General features: G+C 36.7%; 1 protein-coding gene across 2 annotated transcripts in view; it reads right to left on the bottom strand.

Annotated features, from left to right (window-relative positions):
- The window catches only part of LOC121367374 (serine/threonine-protein kinase TAO1-like), a 73,863-nt gene extending 62,679 nt beyond the window's left edge, over positions 1-11,184 (bottom strand). Inside the window, exon 1 of one of the 2 annotated variants that reach the window (XM_041491510.1) lies at positions 10,966-11,184. The gene's annotated coding sequence lies outside the window, so the exon portion shown is untranslated. The remainder of the gene's footprint in view (positions 1-10,965) is intronic. The other variant, XM_041491511.1, reaches the window with a different exon arrangement.
- Between the last annotated feature and the right edge of the window lie 2,904 nt (positions 11,185-14,088).

The raw sequence follows: 14,088 nt of genomic DNA, 5'->3' as shown, positions 1-14,088 counted from the left end.
AATTTTGTATGCAACATCGTTATTAGAAATGGGAACTCCAAAGAAAGGGAAAACACGCTGCGAACTAACTGGAGCAAAAAGTGAATTTCATAAACGAGTGCAGGAAATGGTTGACCCAAGACATTAGTTCTTATTCTATTTTAGAGCTAACTGATAGTGTATTCAGTGGATTCCATTGTGTTATGTCAATAATTCAAATAAAGGATATTTGCAATCTATTTCTTATGTTATAATTGTATATAATTTGGAATCAACTTAAAATGATAGTAACCCACTAATAAGACCACCCCGCTAATAAGACCACATTTATTAAGTCCCATCAGCGGTCTTAATAGCAGGCTTTCAATGTACTTGCAAAATAAAATTTGATTTAAGACCCTAGTTTTTAAGCAGGGTAAAATTAAGGAAGGAATGCTTTATTTAATTATTTTAATGATGGTTATATAGCACTGGACATATGGTTAAGGACCACACTGACAATCAGTGAGGAAACCCACTGCCCCCACACAATGGATTACTCTTTCCAATTAGGGATTTTTTATATGCAGCATCCCAGACAGGATAGTACATGGTACAGCATTTGTTACACTAATAGAGCACTGGCGTGACTGAGAAACGGCCCAATGAGCCCACCAAATGTGCATCATGTGAGCATTTTATTACTAGGCCACCCCCCACCCCCACTCCTACACACAGACACATGAAACATCTGTGAACTATTACCTGTTTCACTGTTAGCATACATGTACACATTACCTATAACTTTTTGTTTATATGATTAATATTGGCAAATCCTATGCGTTCCTCATTGTCCCAGTGTTTATATACATGATGTAGCTCAAAATGCAGTTTATGCAAACAAGAAAATGTATGTACATGTACTTCAAAAACCTGTGTCCATCACTTTAAACCAGGTATGCACAGAAGAAATATTTTGGCAGATTCACCACTCTTAAAATAAACATAATGGGGCCGTTAGCCTCCCCTAAGTGATCAATTCGGGAACTGCCCCAAATAACACAATGAATATACAAAATGTCCCTGTCAGTAACATACAGGTAGTAAGGGATATGTGTTACAAGTAAAGAGCCGACTTGTTGACATTAATCGGTCTCACTGACAAGATTAAATATTTACAATGTGTACCGTAAACTGTTAATCACTGGTCATCACATCCAAGTTTATTAATTGGTGGTGGCTACTGCAGTCACTACTTTTCATGCTTATACAGCAAATACAGCCAGCTACATGATGCTATGTTTATAGGCAATCTAGACATGACATAACCACATTCAGCTGCTATACAGCATACCATTTTCAGTTACTAAACAGCACTAACCATAACTGGACAGTGCTTGGCCATGAATCACAAAGCACACGACATCAGCACTAGGACGTATAAAAACTCCACCGACTCACACCAGTTGTCCTCACTGAAACCCTATCAAATGTGGACTGGGAAACTCGTTACACAACCATGTGCAGCAGGCAGACACCTATTCATTGTAATGCTGAATAGCCCTGCCATTATCATGCACATTGGGCCATCCCTTGGTTCCATAACCTAATACTGCATTTTAATCTACTTGTGCTACACTATATAAAACGTTGTGGAATTCCACTGAAAACTAAACACTGTTTGACAGACATGAAATGCACGAGTACAAAACCACAAAGTGTTATATTTACGGCATCAATAAACTTTCTAGGTCTTCAGCTGATCATGTCTGTTTGTTGCCTACGACAACCACGAACCAGCTCAACTACATGTGACATACGTCTATTACCATATTTATAATCATTTTTGTTCATAAAAAATCTTAAAGACTTGTAAGTGCTTTCCCCAAAATAAACCTAATGGGAGGGAAATAGCCAAATTCAAATGTACTTTATAAACAAATATAATACTTTGAAAAAAATAAACAGAAATAACACCTACATGATTTGCATCCAATCCAAACAACAATTAAAATATATGTACATAGCATATCACTGATTGTCAGCGACATATTTAATAGTTTTATCTGTCTGTAACTACACAGTATCTCTGTAGGGCAGTTAATAGCCGCCAATTTTCCTGATAACAAATGAAAAATCACATAGAACAATCAATACTGAGCACTATCAGAGCCCATGACATAATTTTGCTGGGATAATGCCTGCCACTGTCACATTACAGCATTTACTGATTCAGTCTGCTTGTGTTTCAACAAATTTCTACTTTAAAGGAGGAACTTTCCACTTACAGCCATCATAATACTTTGTGATAAATGCAGGTTGATAATAAGTATTTCTTTAAATGTTTTCCAATTGTAAAGATGGGTGCAGTTTGGAGTTATCCATCAAAATTAATGTTCTCAATGCAACATTTGTGCATATCATTTTGGCTTTGAACACAATTAATATTGCTCATCTTTACAAAACCAATGTTGTGGAAAAACAAAACCAATGTGTGGAAGTGACAATTATTTTGATATGGGTACAGGTATAGGAAAAACACAATATCACAATTCCAGGGCTCAAACTTAACAGCGGCAACTGCCATCGGTTGGGGGCATCACCCATGGTACTTTTGTGCCGCCAGATAAAAATTACTGTTGTTGGTAAAGCTCCTCACTGATGGCAAAATGTATAAACGTGTATAAACATTACTTGCCAGTATTTTTAAACACAGGTATTTGGGTCCTGGTTGGAGTTAATAGGCGTTTAGTTAGTACCACGCAACTGAATTATATTTAGTCATGCGCGTACCCTGTGTTGTTGTATAATATACCTTCTCACTGTATTTTGCCTCCTCGCTTTCGTGTTATGCTGCCCCTTTTTACATTTGGCAGACCCATTTGTTTTTCTGCACGCTTCTATTTTTCGGCATCCTGTTATAATTTACAGCACTCAGCTCCGCTATATAAAAATACACACTTTTTTAACACTGAAAAACATTGATCAGTCTGCACATTGGACATCAAAGAAAACAAACTGTGTTGTGTACGAAAGCGCAAGTGACGAAAAACTGCAGTAGCTTACGGCAGTTACCGTAATGTAATTTAACACTATTTTTTAATAGCCTCTGTTGTGTCCCATACCAGTATCCAATTGTATGTTGGATACACACAATAACGGTTATATTTTATTTTAGCAATGAAAACATTTAATTTTTATCGTTTTGACAATCTCCGACTGAAAAAACTACTTATTTTGGTGCCAGATTTGTCATATGAGTAGAACGGTCATTCTGTCTTTTGTGTCCACTAACTCGTGTCTGATATTTTAACAGTGCTTGAATGTAAGAATTTATTACCCACAGCAATTAAAAAAACAAATTGCCGTCGGTGAAAGGGCCCACCAACTGCAATTTTGTGTATGCTAAAGGCAATTTTTTTAAACTGGCTTTTGCAGCAATTAAACTTGACTGAAAGGTTATTTTTCTGTATGTATATGTGGACAAATTTCTTCAATTTATGTCAATAAACAAAAATTTATTATAAATGGAATCATGGACTACTAACATAAGCTAACATTTAACAGAACCTGGTGTTTCTGAGATAAGTTGCCCAAGTTTTCAGTGAATATGACATGAAAATTGTTCTATGGATGACATTAAATTGTATAGTTTTCTCGCTGGGTGAAATTAAAGGAGGATGGTTGCACGTTCCCCTCACCCCACTATTTCAAAAAATAACAACAAACGAAAAAAAAAACTGAAAAGCAAAAAAAGAAAGAAAGAAAAAGGGAAAAAGGGCATTTTTGGTTAACGTATATCGTTGTGTGTTGGTTGACTTTGTAGAAATACCTATCCCTTATTTTGCCTCTCAGTATCTGGTACTGAAAAGTTGGTACGATGTACAAGCTGCCTTATTTTTTGTGCACTGTTAGTTAAAACGTAGTTCATTTAAAACAAATGTGTCGGTCTGACATTCACGGGTATTCATTTTGCTAAACCGATCAGTTTTAATATAGATTTTAAGATATCTACAAAAGGAAAGACTTCCAAACATTCCAGCATGCTGGTTAATACTATCACTAACCCTAAACCTAACTTAAGCCTGAATGAACTGAATGCTGGAACAATCGGAAGTCTTGCCCATCTTCGTCGAGTGAATCGATCACATTGATATTGCCAACTGATAAAAAGTAGTTTCGTTTTTGTAAAGGCTGTGTATGTATTATTTGTCACCCAAGATAAATGATTTTAATAATGCACACTACCACTTCCGTTTTTATAAGCGGTGATATCCCTCCCTCCCCCCCAAAAAAAAACCCCTCAACAAACAAAAACAAAACAATTAATTTTTTGTTAAAGTTTCTAAGATTTTATAAGGAATTGCTGAATAAACAAATGACAGTAAGTAAAAATGATCAGTTACAACCAATTAAATCTGTAATTGAGGTTAAAATATCAGACACTTTGTCGGTTCCGTGAAAACAAGTTATAGGAAGCCATTTTTAATACCATTGTTTTAAATTATTATCATCACAAAAATCTGTTCAAAGAGACATGTTTTTAAACTCAATATAAAGTTGATTTTCCACATGTCCACTCGTTATACGCATGCTGTTGTGATTTTGACAGCTCAATAAAAATAATAGTTTAGACCTACGTCATTACTTCCCATAATAAAACTACAGGAAATATTGGAGCCTATTCAATTGCCACCTTCAGTACTCAAGCACATACATGACGTCAACTTCAGTGATAGTAGTCAGAAAGTTAAATATTTTCTACAAAATTATATTTGAATTTAAATACTATTTCTTGACCCCTATATTTAAGACATACAATATAAATAATTAGTGCCAGTAATTTTGGTTCAAATGTGTAAAGCATTTGATTGAGCGCGTGTTCGAACGCTGATTCCGGTTTACCTGATCCGGAACACTGAGAAGTTAGATTAACACAACAATGCAAATCAGGTCTTCTGATTGTGTCAAACACACTCTTCAGTAGTATGATATTAAAAACATAAATTTAAAAAATAATAATGATATATACTATTTCCGTTGAATAGTCGTACTGGATATAATAATCATGGGACACAAAATTTTGGTTCCGTGATTTCACCAACAGGCTACTGGTAACAAATATAGGTTTGGAAGTAGATAGCAGCTTCAAATTAAAACACTGATGCCATATAACCGTAAATAAAATGTGTTGGGTGTGTCGTTAAATAAAACACTTCTTTCCTTCCTCCTTCAAATTACAGAGATACTTGTCACATAATTTGAAGACAAGAAGTGTTTTATATGGTTAATACTCATTTTGTTTCAAATTTAATTACCCACTATCTGCAAGAATTATTCCAATAATGTCTATATTGTACAAAAGACATATTCCCTTTAAAGAAGAGATATGTTAATTTAAGAGCGACCATCAATTGTAGAGTCTGGCTATTAATGTTGAATCGAATGTGACAAAACACACCCCGCCTGAGCTGGTGCGAACTACAGACCTGGCAGCTAACGAAATAGAACATCAAGAACAAATCAGATCTAAAGTTTTGATCGAAAGACTTACACAATGACATAACCATACAAAGATTACTGTATGAAACAATAAGTACGTTTTTATGCTTTGTAATACACATATGATGATAAAAAAAAAGTACATTGTATATTTTGGTAAAATGTTGTTTTTCTTAGATTTATTATGCTTTCAATATTTATTTTATTAGTAGCCTACTACTGAAGCATTTACAATAACCAAACTAAACGCACATGTGCATGTGCACAAACATGTGCGTGCACGCACACGCTCAAATGAGCATTTGGTAAAATAGTGGATTTCTAGTGCCTCATTTATAGGCAGCTACTCCAGAGTAAATCCTTTAAATACTAGAAATTCCATCCCTCTTGCATCGCAACAAAGAGAACTGCCACTCCCAGATTATTGTACTAAAGCATCTTCAGTATCTTTGTACTGCATTATATTTTACTTCAGAGACAACTGATGCAAATCAAGCTGCATTTGGTCTTCACCCTTGTATGAAAAATGAGATTTATTATGTATATATTTAATGGTAATTTGTAAAGAAATATTTTTATTTATAATGGATTTCTTTTTTTAAAAATGTTATTTCAGTTAGTATGGGTTTAAAACTTAACATGTTTTTATATGAATTTTAACTGTATTAATTTATTTATTATCAGTTTCCATTTGATGCAAACAATTATACGGTCATTAACAAAAAACATTCTAGTTTTGAATTTGGCTGTGCAGTTAAATTTCAATGTGATATTTGAAGGACTAGTTGAATATGAGAAGGGCCAGTAAAAAATTTCTTGAACTGGCCCTGCTGGCAACCTTGGTTTTCATGTTAATTTTCAACCCTGTCAGGGTGCAAGTCAACTAACCCCAAAACCAATTTGCCCAAGTGGTCAACTCACCCCCAAAGTTACCAACTCACCCCAATACCACTTTCCTATCCATAATTGTGAAGATATTAATACAGTCGTCTACTACTATCATAGTATGGTGTATATATTTCATGCCAGAACATGCACTGGGGTTCAAAGGTTGGAACTGTCATAAATTTAAGGGCTTCTAGATTATGGTAGCCCCACTCCCATGGCCAGTGATATTTAATGTTGGGCTGGTAAATAACTACCATTGCCATGCCAGACAGGGCTTCTAGATTATGGTAGCCCCACTCCCATGGCCAGTGATATTTAATGTTGGGCTAGTAAATAACTACCATTGCCATGCCAGACAGGGCTTCTAGATTATGGTAGCCCCACTCCCATGGCCAGTGATATTTAATGTTGGGCTAGTAAATAACTACCATTGCCATGCCAGACAGGGCTTCTAGATTATGGTAGACCCACTCCCATGGCCAGTGATATTTAATGTTGGGCTAGTAAATAACAACTACTGCCATGCTCATGTCTAGTGGAAAAAAAAGTCAAATGTTGCAGTTGTTTATTTTGTAAATATGAATTTCCTGCCCCCACCCCAACCCACTACTGTCAGTGTTTTTAACCTCTATCTCCCTCTTTAGGTGACACATCCAATTATTACTATTATTTAGTAAAACTGTATTAACTTAAAATAAAGTAGGGCTAGTGAATTTTTAATTGAGGCTAGTAAAAAATTTAAATCACTGATCCCATGGCTAGTGGATTTTATAAAAATTCTAGAAGCCCTGTAAATTTGATAAAATAAATTGAGCAATTATTAAAGGTAGACTAAACTCCAACAAGAGCCTTATGTGTTGGAAAGATGCATACCTAGACCACCAACACATACTGACACTTTAAAGGTAGACTAAACTCCAACAAGAGCCTTATGTGTTGGAAAGATGCATACCTAGACCACCAACACATACTGACACTTTAAAGGTAAACTAAACTCCAACAAGAGCCTTATGTGTTGGAAAGATGCATACCTGGACCACCAACACATACTGACACTTTAAAGGTAGACTAAACTCAAACAAGAGCCTTATGTGTTGGAAAGATGCATACCTAGACCACCAACACATACTGACTTTAACAAATGAAAAACGCGTAGTAATTTTAGAATTAATAAAAAAACGTGATTATTCCTGCTAACTGGGGGCAGCCATTTTGTTCGTTTTTGCGACGTCCGGTGGTATAGCTCGGGGCGAAGTGACGTCAGCTCAGGTCCAACTCTCTATTATGCACAGTGTAAACAAATGCTCTAATTTACGACAAGGCGCTTCGCTTTCATCAACCTGACTTGTAAAACAATATAAATGACTTGACAGTATAATAAACTAACTAAATATATTTCAATTTGCATCAATATAACGAAATGGAGTTATAGTAAAAAAAAAATCTTTTAAAAAATCCAAAGAAAAAATGCCTATTATTAGGCCTATTGGTAGGATGCGTTCGAGCAAAAACAACTACTCATGATACCCAAGTGATAATTTTCTTTTCTCTGGGACTACGTAATTGGTAAGTTTTATGATTTTAGATGGGAAAGTCTAATTAATCAAGGGTTTTACAGAATTACTTACAGTAATAAAGCTGGTAAATTCCATTACGATTTGAGGTTATCACACAATACCCTGCGATCTTAATAAAAGAGACACGTCTTTTTAGTGTGTCTAGACACAGTGTCTAGGGACCGTTTAAATATACATCTGCCAATCAAGAACCACAGGTACAGGCCACGGAAAGAAAAGACCAATTAAGCAAGAAAACACTCCGACTATTATTTCAGTACGTGGGTTAATTTATATACAAAATATAATAGTTATTTCAACACTTTGACAATGGTGGTTTATTTTTTATTTAAAAATAAACCACATATACACGTTGCTGTGATAGATATTATTAAAGAACATTGCGATGCATCCGCAAAACTCAGGTACGTTAGGTATTATGTAACCACCAGCTCGCCAGAGGGCGTATTCACTGGGATGGTACAAAATGGCTGTGCCCGTTATATAGAATAGCCGTCACATTTAACCGTTTTATTAATTAACTATACGATTATACTTGTTGATATTAAGCAATAATGTGCATTATGTATCGTTGAATATGCACACCAGTCCAAAAGCCTTGCTTTAGCATTCCTTTTAGCTGCTTTCATCTGCTGAACATTTAACCCAAACCAACAGAGATTAAGTTGGTGCTACTAATTATTAGCTAACCAACCCAAATGTGTTTAAAACATGTAAAAGCTTTGTCAATACACACATGCTAGGCTTGTATGAATGTCATCCGCAATGTTCACCAATTAGAAGTAAATGTATTATTTAACGACAGACTCAACACATTTTATTTAAAGTTAAATGGCATCAGACATATGGTTAAGGACCACACAGATATCGAGAGGAAACTCGCTGTCGCCACTTCATGGGCTACTCTTTCCGATTAGCAGCAAGGGATCTTTTATATGCACCATCCCACAGACAGGGTAGTACATAGCCTTTGATATACCAGTGGTGGTACACTGGCTGGAACGAGAAATAGCCCAATGAGCCCACTGACTAGGATCGACCCCAGACCGACAGTGCATCGAGAGAATGCTGTACCATTGGGCTACATCCCTCCCCTGTTCACAGATTGGTTCCTTGCTGTTACAAAACATTGATCCCCAAGACAGTGTTGTCTGTCGAAACTGTCTTCAATCTCAATTTTAATTAAGAAAATAATTAGGGATAGAGACCTATATAAAAAAAACCTTTAGCTTGACAGTTCATTGTAATATCTTGAGACTAAGTTAACTTTGTAAATGCCAACATACCATCATTTAACCAATTACATAAGAAGTTGAGACAAACTGGGAGAATCAAAATGTACCAAACAATCATCATTATTAAAAGATAATTGATAATTAACCCGATATTATGACCACCCCAATATGGGCACATGTGCAGAAAATTTTGCAGCAGCTTCTAGACTGGCAAGTATATGTTTCTGGATAGTAAAATTGGATTGGGGCGAGCAAGGGCCTAGTCTAGCAAGACTCAAGTTCGCTCACAGGACTGGGGTACCTGTGCAAGAAAGAGCACTCTTATTTAATTATATTTTATACGTCATTTTGCCATATGCTTGACGCCCGTTACATTATAGGCTTATGAGACATGGATAGAAAACAAAAAGTTGAATGCGTAGAATGCAATACAATGGCATGATTTGGCATCCAGGTTCAGTGCTGGAATTAAAATGCATTATGCTATTTTACTTTATTCCTTAGTCTTATTATCATCTAGTTATAAATGTTGGATATTCGAGTTTGGCCCTCGAATACTCGAGTCCAATATTTCGGACTCGCAGAGGCCCTACATCAGTGTTCTCGCCGGGTGAAAATTAAAGGAAGGTAGCCGCACAGCACCACCCCCTTTAAAAAAAAAGCAAAAAATAAAAAATAATAATTAGAAGATAGTTAGTGGAAACAAAAGACAGAATGACCGTTCTGATCACGTGACAAATTTGGTGCCAAATAAGAGGTTTTTTTTCAATCAGAGATTGCCGAATCCATAAAAAATAATGTTTTCATTGAGCACTCAAATAAAATACCACTTTTATTGTGTGTATTAAACATACAAATAGATACAGGTATGGGACAAAATAGAGGCTGTTAAAAATACTGTTAAAATTACGTTTCGGTAACTGTCGTAAATGTTTCGTCATTTGCATTTTTGTACACAATGCTGCTTGTTTCTTTTGATGTCCAGTGTGCAGACTGATCATTGTTTTTTTTATGTGTAGAAAAAAAGTGTGCATTTGGAAATAGCGGAGATAGGTGCTGTAAAATATATTATGGTGCTGTAAAATAAAGAGGGGTGCAGAAAAATAAAGCAGGGCAGAGAATGTGAAAGGAGGGCAGCAAAATACAATAGTGGGGCGGGCTGCCACGCTTAAACGGAGCAGCGAGAACACTGCTACTGGTAACGTATGAAAGGCAAGCTGACTAAACACTTGGGGCAAGTTATCCAACCACTGGGGCGAGTTGAGCAGTATTTGTTAATTTACAAGCTAGTGATAAAGCACATCATTCTAAAACACAAGGGAGCAGCATGGCAGAGACTAGTACACTATCATAGTATGGGTTTCAACATCAGCCAGATTGTATAAAAATAACTGTTGGTGTTTGAAAGTGGAAATCTTTTCACAACACCAAAAAATAGCAAGAACTACTGGCATTTGTAGCATATCCATGCCCTATCCTAGTTACAAAAAATAAATAATAGAATACATTAGGCCTAATGATTAAAAAAGATGTTTAAAATTACAGGGAAGGGATTATGTAAGGGGTTCAGGTAGGTATATATTTATGTCTACAAACAAAATAACAAAAGCTTTTCTAAATACTGGAAAAACCCTAAAGATCATGATAATTTAAGTTGTGCTCTGACAGTCTTTCAAGTTGAGTAAAAAATTTACTTCCGATTGTCAAAATGGGAGGCAGCTGGTAAATATTGTAAAGATACGTTCTCTTCCCATCACACATACTGGTAAATAACGTTAAATTAAATAATACTATGTACTTAATACCATCTATGCCTGAAGAACGTGTACTGTAGCAACCATCGGCCAAATACAACGTGTGTAGAATATTTTTCAACACACTTTGCAGTGAATTCCTTCCGACACAAAATGGCGATTTTGGGCATGCGCTGTTGAACCGGATGGTTTCAAACAAAAACGGGTTTAAAAATCGCATTCGCGTGCCCTAATATTTTAAGTAGTGTATAAACAAACCATTTAACTTTGTATAATCATCATATATAAACAATCTGTAACCATACAACACATCTAATAATTGCATGAAAATGTTTATCCCCATTTATCAAAGAGGGAACCACTTACATTACGTCACCGGAAGTTACTTGATGAAGTTATTTTGGTACAAACCAATCATTGGATAATAAATAAAATAAAAAAATAGATATGTATTGCTATAACAGTAAACTACCAATATTTGCAATGCGCCAGTTTTAATAGACTCGTGACAGTTTGCTGTAAGCCGTAACATTACTAACAACGCTCCAGTTTGAAATATCTATTGCATGGTGTCCTTGCTATGTGCCGTTAGGGAGCACCCTACTTCAATATTTGTGATGGGGTGGGCCAGCATTACATCAGCGGTCACTCAGGACGAGAAGTTCAAAAACACGTTTCATAGGCCTATCTTAGTATCTGAGAAAAATTACTTATTGGTACAACAGACCATATTAATGCACAATTTTGCGCTTACTAACAAATTTAATGGTCTTGTCGATACGAAATATGACATCATCACATAGCTTAGCCTACGACTTACCAAAAATGGAAAAATTATATTTAAAACAAAAATAGCTGGGGTATGAAATATCTAATAATAAACTTTGTACCACTTTAGAAATCAATTTATGGATATTGTGTTAATAGCATTACATTTCATTTAAAAAAGCCGCTCTAATTTAAATTAACGTAGGCTATGCATCATTGATAGATCTCCTTTAAGGGTCGGGGCGGGACGTAGCCCAGGGGTAAAGCGCCCGCTCGTTGCGCGGTTGGTCTGGGATCAATCCCCGTCGGTGGGCCCATTGAGCTATTTGTCGTTCCAGCCAGTGCACCACGACTGGCATATCAAAGGCCGTGGTATGCACTACCCTGTCTGTGGGATGGTGCACGCATATAAAAGATCCCTTGCTGCTAATCGAAAAGAGTAGCCCACGAAGTGTCGACAGTGGGTTTCCTCTCTCAACATCTGTGTGGTCCTTAACCATATGTCTGACGCCATATAACCGTAAAATAAAATGTGTTGAGTGCGTCGTAAAATCAATCTAATTAAAATTAGCTCCACTATTACATGTGAGACCAGTAGAACTAATTTTAATCAGATTGTCGTTAAAAAACCCATTTCCTTCCTTCCTTTAAGGGGTCTGAATAAGTAGGCCTACCGTACGTAACGTATTTTAAGAATGGGAGCAGGATAGGGGTGGGATTGATGCACAAAATCAGTTTCTATTTTTAAAACGTTGATTTTACAGGGTCTAAAATAACTGGGGTGGTGCTGTAAAACAAATAAATGTTGGGACAACATACAGACCTCAAGTGACGTTGGAAGAGGGCGAGCGGCGCAGGGGCGTAGGCAGGATTTTGTATCGGGGGGGGGGGGGGGGGCACCTGTGTAGTGAGATATGACACAGGAACTGTTTTAATGTTATTAATAAGCGAAACGGTAAACATTTCCCGGGATTGGGGGGGGGGGCATGATCCCCCCCCCCTCGGCTACGCCACTGGAGCGGCGACGGGAGGGCACTGGACCCCAGTTCCAACGCTGGAATGAATTAATGGATGTTTATAATGACACCCCAGGACCAATAAATACATACTGGCTAAACAAAGGATTAAACAAACTGAAAATAACATAATAAAAACGCACCATTCAATCTTCAGTTGTTAGGCCTATTGCTAGGCTATCGCATGTATGAAGTTGCTAGATTTAAAAAAAACGTATAATAATAATAATAATAACAAAACAAACACCGTTGAATAACCCTAACCATATTGTATACAATGTGTGAGTGTTATTTATTGCCTACCAGAATGCAATACAATACAATACAAAATGCTTTATTACCGTGCTTACATATGATGTATACATATAAACACAGTCTGGTGACCCAGCAATATATAGTTAAATATAAAATCAACTACACGTTGCATGTTGTTTTTGTTGTTGGGTTTTTCCCCCTTATCATGTCCTTTTTACAATTACAATGTGAGTGGTGCGTTTTCAATGGAGTTCAGTATACATTGTTGGAAGGCCAGTTAAAGTCGCAGACCTTAGTTTCAACCCGTAACAATGGATAATTCTTACGTTTAGTTAATCTACAAACCTGTAACGCATTTGGATAAAGTTACAATAGAGTTAAACAATCAAGTCAGTGACGTTGAAACTGGGAAATACCCATAAAAAATAACCTAAAGCTAGTCTTCATAACCATTACTTCTCAAACGCACGTGTGCGTTATAAGCAATATTTTAAAAATGTATTTTATGATAATTATTAGAAACGCCAGGATGACCAGAAATACTTTGGATGTACGGAAATAGAAGTAATGTTTGATTCCGGTGATCAAAAACGACCCTAACAGTGAAAAACACGCCTTAAGTAGTGTTTAAAAACTAGGGTCTGTCACTTTAATAGTGCCCGTCCCTCCAGTTGCTGGTTTCTTCAGACGCCCTCTGAAGGACAATTTAGGGTCTTCCATCTCCAGCTAGATCCAAACCGTTTTGACATCCTTCAAGGTTCAGGTATGTCCACCCTGGCCACTGCCTCTGATATGAATAGTGGCTTGGTCCAGGGTGGAGTCTAGATCCAAACCATTTTGACATCCTTCAAGATTCAGGTATGTCCATCCTGGCCGCTGCCTCTGATATGACCAGTGACTTGGTTCAGGGTGGAGTCTCTAGATCCAAACCATTTTGACATCCTTCAAGATTCAGGTATGTCCACCCTGGCCGCTGCCTCTGATATGGCCAGTGGCTTGGTCCAGGGTGGAGTCTCTAGATCCAAACCGTTTTGACACACCCATCTCCTTCAAGGTCCAGGTATGTCCACCCTGGCCGCTGCCTCTGATATGACCAGTGGCTTGGTACAGGGCGGAGTCTCCAGCTAGATGTAAA

This window comes from Gigantopelta aegis, chromosome 3 (genome assembly GCF_016097555.1).
Source record: "Gigantopelta aegis isolate Gae_Host chromosome 3, Gae_host_genome, whole genome shotgun sequence".
Taxonomy (NCBI): domain Eukaryota; kingdom Metazoa; phylum Mollusca; class Gastropoda; order Neomphalida; family Peltospiridae; genus Gigantopelta; species Gigantopelta aegis.
The sequence above is the reverse complement of the archived record's forward strand: the minus strand, read 5'-3'. Positions and strand labels throughout refer to the sequence as shown.